This window comes from Cupressus sempervirens, chromosome 4, assembly GCF_028749045.1.
Source record: "Cupressus sempervirens isolate cs-2001-9-10 chromosome 4, ASM2874904v1, whole genome shotgun sequence".
Taxonomy (NCBI): domain Eukaryota; kingdom Viridiplantae; phylum Streptophyta; class Pinopsida; order Cupressales; family Cupressaceae; genus Cupressus; species Cupressus sempervirens.
Genome location: NC_143121.1, coordinates 304205686 through 304215561, shown reverse-complemented (window position 1 = coordinate 304215561; position 9876 = coordinate 304205686).

Genomic DNA, 9876 nt, shown 5'->3' with positions numbered 1-9876 from the left:
AAAGATCTTAGTCATATGGAAAATGGTTTGATTTTCTAGTGATGTGCATTCATGGACATGTTATACACCATGTCCTAATGACATAGTTCATTACACAAAGTCTAAGTCAAAGATGTATAGAAGTTATCCCTAATTTATAGAGAGTAGTTCAAAGACAGTGTAGTGGGAAAGCATTTCCTAATGTTTGTTCACTATCTTACATCTAAGATGTAGTAAGAAGATGTGCAGTTATGAAGTGATAGAAGAAATTTTATTGGTGATGTTAGCAAGTGTGCAATAACTAGTATCACATGTGTGAAGTTTTTTTATAGACTATGAGTTGACAATGTGATTATAATTGTACTTAATTAATTATCTTATGATAATTAATAAGAAAATCCTCAAGGTTGACTCAAGGAATTATTTTGAAGGTTAGATATAAAGGAAAGATTTTTTCCTTATTTGTAAAATATAGTGATCATTGTATAAAGTTTGAAGTGTGAAAAGGAGCAGAGTATATGAGGAATGCATGCAAGTGATCCAAGGGATTATTGGATGCAAGATTTATGATTTGGTTATAAGATTAGAAGGAGTAGATGTCTAGTTGATGGATAGAGAAAGTGGAAGGAAGTACATTTCATTTCTATTATTATGAAACATTTGAATAATGTAGAGATCATTTGAATAGTGGGTTCATTGGTCTTGTCCTTGAAGTTGTTTGGATAGTGGGTCCAACTATTTTCCACAACTTATAATAGGGTTGGAATGTCCTACTAGGGTTTCATTGTCTACTAACAAGGATTCAATGTCTCCTAACAGAGACTCATATGTATTGAATGGATTCATAACCTCCTAATAGGGTCCATCGTGTAATATGGAATATTTATATCAGTACATCATCTTGTGGGTACCATCCCCACTGGGGGTTTTCCTCTAATCAAGTGTATCCCTAGTTAACAAATTTGGTGTCATTGTGTACAAGTAGCTTGTTTTGGCATCTAACTATATTTTACATATAGTTAAAGCTTAATAGGGTTCATAATTGTGATATTAGTTGGATAACTACTTCAACCCCCCCACCCTCAAGCTATATTGGTGGACTATATACTATCACAGATGGGAAGAGATTTCAATTAGGATTTACCTAAGCACTTGGAGCTAACAAAGTAGACAATTTGATCCCATGATGAAAAGTTAGAGAGATTCACCAATTGGAAACTTTGTACTAGCCAACACTACAACTTTCAACATCACCTGAGATGGGGACATAAAATAAAAATAGAATCCAATCTAAAACAATAGAGAGATTTTATTGTAGGTGTCAACATCATGATCCTCTAGCACCCAGAATTGTAGCCATACCTCACATGAGCTTTGAGATATGTACGTCAAAGATTACTTCTATATGGTATTTAGTGACTCTCAGGATCACTTCCTATTGGCATTCCTAAGAATATTTGAGTGGTCAATAGGATAGAAAAATCTTTGGACTAGGATTTACCTAACTACTACGAGCTAATATAGTAGACAATTCGATCCCATGATGAATGGTTAGAGATATTCACCAATTGGTGACTTTAGACTAGCCAACACTACAAGCTTTAGCATCACCCAAGATGGGGCCACAAAATAAAAATACAATCTAATTTCCGAAAAGAGAGAGAGGTTATTGGAGGTGTTAACAACATGATCATGTAGAACCAAAATTTGCATGCTTACCTCACATGAGCTATGAGATATGTCCCATCAAAGATCACTTCCCTATGGAATTTAGTGGCTCTTATGGTCAATTCCATTTGGTGTCTTTGAGAATGTTCAACCATTCAAAGAGATGAAAAAATCTTAGGACTAGGGTTTACCCATTCATTGGGAGCTAACAAAGTAGATAGATAAATACCATGACCAATGGCTAGAGAGATTCACCAATTGGTGAGTTTGTACACTAGTAAATTTGGACTCAATTTTTGACAAATTTTGGTCAAAATTTCCACCAAGTAGTTCATGGTAATTTTTCTCATCAAAATTTTGACCAACCTGTAGGTTTGTCAAAATTTCAACCAATACATTTGTCAAAACATTTTAATTTTTGCTAGCTCTAATTCGTCATTGTTGGTTGAAATTTCCACCAATGTTTGGTCAAATATTTTTTAGAATTGGTGGAAATTTTGACCAATATTTCGGTGGAAAACTATCAAGAATTGGTCAAAATTTCCACCAATGTTTGGTCAATTTTTTTTAATAATTGGTGGAAATTTTGACCAATTCTTGGTAGAAAGCTATCTAGAATTGGTCAAACTTTCCACCAATGTTTGGTCAAATTTTTTTAATAATTGGTGGAAATTTCCACAAACAGTTAGATAATAAGTGAATCCTAACAAATAACTCATCCTAAGCCTCTACAACATTAGAAATATCAACATCGATGCTTGTCATATACAAAACCACATTGCATATAGTGCTATATGGTAGAACAAATGAAAAATTTACTTGACCATATGTTCTCATCAAGTGGGTGCTAGTACATTAGAAATGAAGTCAAATGACCAAATAGCTACAAAAGGAATCCCTTTAATACACAACTGATTGCCAACCTAAAACATAAAGAGGAACAACAAGTTGCATAAAATAATAGATCAAGAAGTCTTACCTTGAAGACTAAGCTCAACACATTTCAAGTAACCACCTAGCTATAAAAGCTCTCTGATAATTCTATTAGGTTTAGTGAAATCTCTCTCAAGAAGACAAACACATCTTCCATCCTACATTGCTTTGGTCAACAAAAAGTAAGAAAATGACACAGAAACAACCATTTCATCAATTTTTTTCATCTCAACACTCTCAACTTATTCAACCCTCCAAAATATCTAACTAATCTAACTATTGTGCATTAATCTCTCATAAATATGCACAAATTCCACCTTTCACGAACCTTGCTTCAATGTAATCTTGAAGCTATGGATGTCAAAGATAGAATCAATGTGCAAAAATCTCATTTACATGGATGTAGTATTCTTTGTTCAAATTAAAATGTGTATATTTTTCAATTTGATTGTATCATGAAATAGATATAACATGAATATATAGAAAATCTTTGATATTGCACATTGAATGGATATAAAAATCAATTTAAAAGCTCTTTATACAACACAATTTATGGCTTGGAAAAAACATGAGCTGCATGCCAAAGAGAGTTCATAAACTTTATAAATTGAACTAACTTTCAATTCCAAAAAGCATGTTCTAGATAATCCTCTGAAACTTTAAACAAATTTAGTAAAATTGTGTTGTTGACTTTTGGAAAAAATAAAGAGACTTCTAGTTCACAAATCTTACAACTGTGTATGCATATATGATCTCAGCAGTAATATGCTTTGCTAAATGAATAGATATGAATCAATTTTGTTTCCTACATATGTGTGAGAGAAAGAGATAGTAAATAATGCCACAAGATAAAGTAAACCCATTACTCGTTAGACTAAATTTTGTTTCCCTAGAGATAAGTGAAAAGAGTATATCTAAAATAGGTTATTTTTCATTTCTTGGCTAATCTTTTACAAATATTTCAAAAATTTGATTTTTAAATCAAATCATTTAAAAAAAAGAAAACCCAAATTCTGTGTAAAATGTTCAATAATTCACTAGTTTTGAATTTTTAGCTAACTTTGACTAATATAAATCAATAAATTAACAAAATTACCAAAAAAAATTAATATAAACAAGTTTTTAATAAAGAAGGAGAATTAGGATAATACTAGGACCAAGTACTTGAACACTGGCACTAGAACCTTCTTTAATTGACTTTATTGTTGATCCTTGCTTTCCTATTAAACTTCTAGACTATGTCCCAAGTAGCAGCATCTGAGTTGAAATTGACCCCCCAACACCTTGTTGCCCTCGACTAGAATCTATCATTGCATATATGCCCTCTATTATGTGCTTACGAACCTTAAGAATGCCATCCATAGCTAGTGAGATAGCTACATTAGGTTCATCCTTTGTTGAGATCATAACCTTAAATATGGAAAAAAATTAATAGCATTTAATACAAGTTAAGATCTAGTATTAAACATCATTTATTAGTCTTTAAAATACAAGGCTCCAATATTTTAAATATTAGATTGAAATACATGTTGGAATCATCCCAATAATATTTAACTTTGTAATGGCACCTACAAAAGCAGAGGAATCACACCATATAAGAGAAAAAGTACATCCTACTTGTGGATACACTATATGATTCCAAAAGATATTGCAAACTTTCAAGAATTTTAGTAGTCTTGTTGCATTGACATCAACTTGGGCAATGTGCAAATTAGTCCAAATAAGCACCCAAGCCATTTCAACTACATTCAACATCTAGACCCTTCTCAAGGTTCCCTACAAAAAAGCGTAAATAGTCAATGCACTTGCTTCTCCATCTAATATCTATAGCTCCTATAGTGAGAACCATAACCCCTAGTAGAATGTCTAGAACTTGGACCATATCCTCTAATTGGGGTTGAGTGATCAACACTTGGACCATAACTTCCAGCAGTGCCAAAATGACCAGTACTTAGACCATAATCTCTAGTTGGGATAGAATTCATAGGACTTGGACCATAACTTCCAGTAGTGCCTAAACTTGGACCATAACATCCAGTGGAATGGTCACCATGCCCAGTATTTTGCCATGGTGAAGTGTACATAGAGTTTTGACTATGATAAGAATTATATCCTATATCAACTATGTTATATGCATCTGTATGTGGCCCTGAAGCCTCTACCATGGAAAAATGTGACAAGTATTACATAAACATTTTTAGAACTAATTTATAACTGATACGCAAAAAAAAATTGTAAGAGTCATTAAAAAATTTGATAACATTTGTAGTACAAGTTAAAAGTCTAATAAATTAAGTTATATGCATGACTTATTACATCTTTAAAAATTGACTATTCCAATCCATACATGGATCAATGAGTTTGACTCAAGAACTACATAGTTGAATCCTAATAGCAATATTGCACTTTGAATTTTTGAGAAAATATCTCATACTTATCAACTGATGTGCATAAGGGGCTTTCTAATGATTGGTTTGTAAGGCACAACACTTGGTGTAGGTTTTGCAAATGGGTTTGCAAGAATAGTGGGTTTAACCATAGACTAAACTTTGTAGTATGCATGCTCAAGCTAGAGTAGTACTGGGATGGGTGACCTCCCAGAAAATCCTGATGTTCCACCTCTATGAGCATCACCTAGACCCAACGGGTGCTAAGAGTTCCATTCAATCTAATGAGAGATGGGTTAGGTGTGAACTGTGAACCACTGCTCATGAAACATGGGTCAATGAGTTTGAATAAAACTACACAGTTGAATCGTGATAGAAATATAACAATAGTAAATTTGCTAATGGGAGAATATCCAAGGTGATGACCCTGTGATATTAATAAACAAAATCCCTAGAAATATTGCATCTAAAGTATTCATGTTGTTCATGTATTATTATTTATTGGCTTCTCTTTTTGATGTGGTTACTGTTCTTATCTTGGACATGCAATTCACTTACCCAATAAGGCACATATGCATGTTGTAATTGCTGGTGATGTTTTTATGTGATTCTAATAAAGCTTTGCTAGTATGAAAAGTAATACTAGTTTAATGTCCATAATCAAGGGATTACATTTTGTATATATGAAAAATGTGACCAAAATAAGACATGCCTATGTCCCTACATATTCTTTATTCAAATTTTGCTTACATGTAATAAGATTGAGATTATTATCATGTGTTCTCCATTTTATCTATCATGGCATTAGGAATTCTACAACTATACTTTATTAGATTGTCTATAGGAACTTATATTTTCATTGAATGTATCCATTCAAGATGGTTCATTTCTCAATCAAGTAAAGCCAAACATATGAATAATGAATGGTTTTTTGTTGCCAAAGATGTTTATTATGTATTTATAGATCATACAATCAAAAGATGAACTTTATTGATCCATGATGTAATCGATAGTCTAAATTCTTAGAAGAAAGTTGTAAAATGTAGAAAAGAATAGACTTGTTTTGTAGTTGAACATTTTTTACTTCAAACGAATAAAAGGCAGTAGATCCCTACTTTAGGAGTGCATCTGGACCTTTAATGAAGTTTATTTTCTTGGTTGCTTCAACTATGAACTCTAGTAGAAATGCCTAATATAAAAGAGTTGTGACTACTATGGAGTTGATAATCTTGGGAATCTCTAGTAAAATCATGAAGATATTGAAGACGTGTGGTCAATATTTTTGGTGACTATTGACCTTGTGAAAACATTGAAATATAAGAGGGAAGTAAAATTAAGATGTTCTTTGGAGCTAAAAGTGACTAAGTTGATGGAGATAGAAATGATATTTACACATGAATCCTCATCTATTCACACACATTACTCATGGTTGCATAATGAAATTGTTAAGAGTGGCTTACGACATAGAGTTGTCGATGTGGGAAAATTTTATGAGCTACCTATTAAAGTTAGAGGCTATCCAAATGAACTTGAATGTTATGAAGTAGGAAAAGTATGTAGTATGGAAAATTTTGAAGTAGATGACACCAAGGGATTTGTAACAGTTCTAGTTTGGGAGAATTTGACAAATATATATATTCTTTTATAGAGAAACATGGAGAGAAAGCACTAGAATTCAAGAAAATATTCAAGTAGTTAGAAGAACACTTGGAAGAGATGAAGACAAAAATAAGGAAGTTTCTTAAATTGAGGAACCTTAATTTTGGCAAAAGTCTATCTAGGGATAAATGTTTATCTGCAAGCACCAAGTTGTCAAGAAATACATAGGAACTCACTCGGTACATTGAACGGCTTTCAATATATTTATCAAATGAGAATCAACTACCAGATCTTTGTTCTAAGAGGTTTAACAAATTAAAATCTTTTTGTAAGATTGGGACAATTGAATCAAGCATACCATTTGAAAATTAGGACATTTCTATAACTTTTTATTTTTATCTTTTTTCCCATGGAAGAAGCTCCAGCAATAGCTTGTCCTACATTGTACAAAATGTTGTAGTTTTATTCTTTTGTCTAAATATAAAACACATGACATTCGGTAGACAACTATGTAACACTAACGTATGATTCCTAAAACCAATATTTATAAGGATCTCAATTATCAATACTAAATAGGTATTTTCATATTGTGAAATAGAGAATTGCTCTCTTCAGCATGTCTACCATGCTGATTGGACCTATTGGAGGGAGTGGCAGAGTTTCCAAATTAGGATGATGAGAACCCTTTCCATTTAGCATACCACCTATATTTTAAATGATTGGTGATTTTATTTCTAATTCTTAAAGCTAATAAAAGTTATGGTAAATGCCACGGTGTACTTGACACAAGAATGATGCTAAGGGCCACATGTGAAAGCATATTTTGGTTCTTCACATTTATGATTTCTCTGATGACATCTTTCTCAGTAAATTCATCATCTCATATGGGCTCTTTCATTTTAATGATCTAGTCATCTGAGACTACTGAACTAAAATTCCACAAGTTTTCTGTTATGGCTAGTAAATCTTTTTGTTCTCTCTATGCCCTTAATGGATTCAACTAAAAGAGAAATATTAAAAGAAATAAATATTATACAAAAAAACACAATTATAATAAGTATGCTATAAATCTGAGGTCATGTAGCACTACAAAATCATCATATCTATGCAAATGTAGATGGCTACTAGTACACATACCCATGCTGACAAAAGTAAAATCATAAGGGATAATGAGGAAACTTCAAGAAAACATAGTTGATATAAGTTAGTATCATTTAGTACAAGCCACAAAATTTTGTGATCTAGATATGTTACTTCTAGCATTCTTTGCAAGTCCTAAGCATGAAGATAATAGAATCCATTCCAAAAGAAGTAAACTTTATATCTAGAATTAAAAAATTCATTGTTGATGTTGTTTTTTCGATTGATAAAAATATGCTAGTAAAATTTAAATTTGAGAATGTACAATACTCTAAAATATCACAAAATGAACATTGAGAAATGTCTAAAAGTGAACATGGATTATAATCTTGGTTGGTCCATAAATGTACTAAAGATGCTAAAGCAAAGATAACACATGGTTCATATCAACAAACATTAAAACATAGAGGTGAAACTAAGAAAAGAATCCTTGCTGTCATAAGAAACATTTACATTGTTTTTGTAGGCCTATCCACCATTAGCATAAAAAATTAGTTATTACTACCCTGACTATCATCAATACTATATATATATATATATATATATATATATATATATATATATATATATATATATATATATATATATATATATATATATATATATATATATATATATATATATATATATATATATATATATATATATATATAGATTCTCATGCAGTGGAAACCCAATAATGCACTTGAGAAATAGCACACATAACCTTGGTTATAGATAGTGTCATGGAAAGATAAAATGCATATTTGTGAGAAAAGGGGTTACATCTCCACCCACTATCCTTTGATCCTAATGATGTAAAAAATCCTATGGCAAGTGGCTGCCACCTCCAACATGTTGTCCAATTCACCTAGAAACTACTCCAACTACTCCCTAACATCCAATAATGTAGTCAAGAACATGGATGCAATGCTTATGCTAATCCTATATTTGTGGTCTATTTTCAAGAAAATTTTTCCTAAAATACTATATGTATAAATTATGGTCTTATATTTGTTCAATGGGGATGCATTCCTAGTCCTCAAACTAGTGTCCCTGACTCCATGGCATTTCTAGGATTATCCTCAAACTAGTGTCCCCCCTTTTCCCCAAAACTTTATATCTCAAAATGACCCCAAAATGGTAAAAAATGTTAAGAAATGTGTGTGATATGTCTAGCCATTTCCAAGGAGGACAAGTAGATCTAAGACGTACCTTGACCAAACTTAGTTCGCAAAGGGTTGTTGTCTATTATAAAGTATTGGAGGCTCTTTAAGCTGACCAAAGAAGGTGGAAACCTACTAGTAAAATTGTTATTGATGATGGAGCTAAACTCCATGTTTTTTAGGTTTCCTAGAGCTATAGGAATGTGTATTGTCGGTTGTTAAGAAAAATAAAATAATCAACAAAATGTATGAAAGCATAAAAAAAGTATGAGGTAAATACTAGTTTAAGTGTAGAAAATGCTAGATTTAGAGTCAGATGTGAGAGATGGAGAGTCTAGTGTTCTAGATGAGGAGCCAACAATAGGAAAGCAAGTGACACTAGCATGGGTGTACGCAAGGTTCTATAGCTCCAGCTCCTTCACATGCTCAACAATGAAATCAAAAATGATTTTTCACTATAAAGTGGAGCCTGTGTTGGTTGAAATTTCAACTAACACGGGCTTAGATTTTTAGAAAAAGAAACTTTTCCTTCTACAATCTGACCAACAAATAATTTTTTAATTGATGGTCAAAAATTTTGGTAGAAAAATGAGGTCAAATGTAGTAGTGTTTCTTTCCATAGCCTCTCTACTATCCTTAGTTTGAGGACTTGAGAATTGATTTGTCTTCAATGGGTTCTGGTATTTACCAAAATTATCGATGGTAAATGATGCCGAGGGAACTACTTGAGAAAATCCATCAAAGATATCATCAATTTCTATAGTTCCATTGGTGGAACTTTTTCTATCATTCATACTAGAAGACTCAGTTGGAATGCCAAATTCTTCAAGAGGGTCATGAAATTTAGTTGATGATGCATTTGAGGAAAAAGAATATGCTTCTAAAACTACAAAAAAAGGATTAGTTGCAAGCTTCTGGGAAGAATCATTGGGCCACTAGAGCTTAGTCTTGGATGTGGCCCTGCAACAAAATGCAAGATTATTTTCCTAAAATGACTTCTTCCATCAAAACATACTATGTGTCTC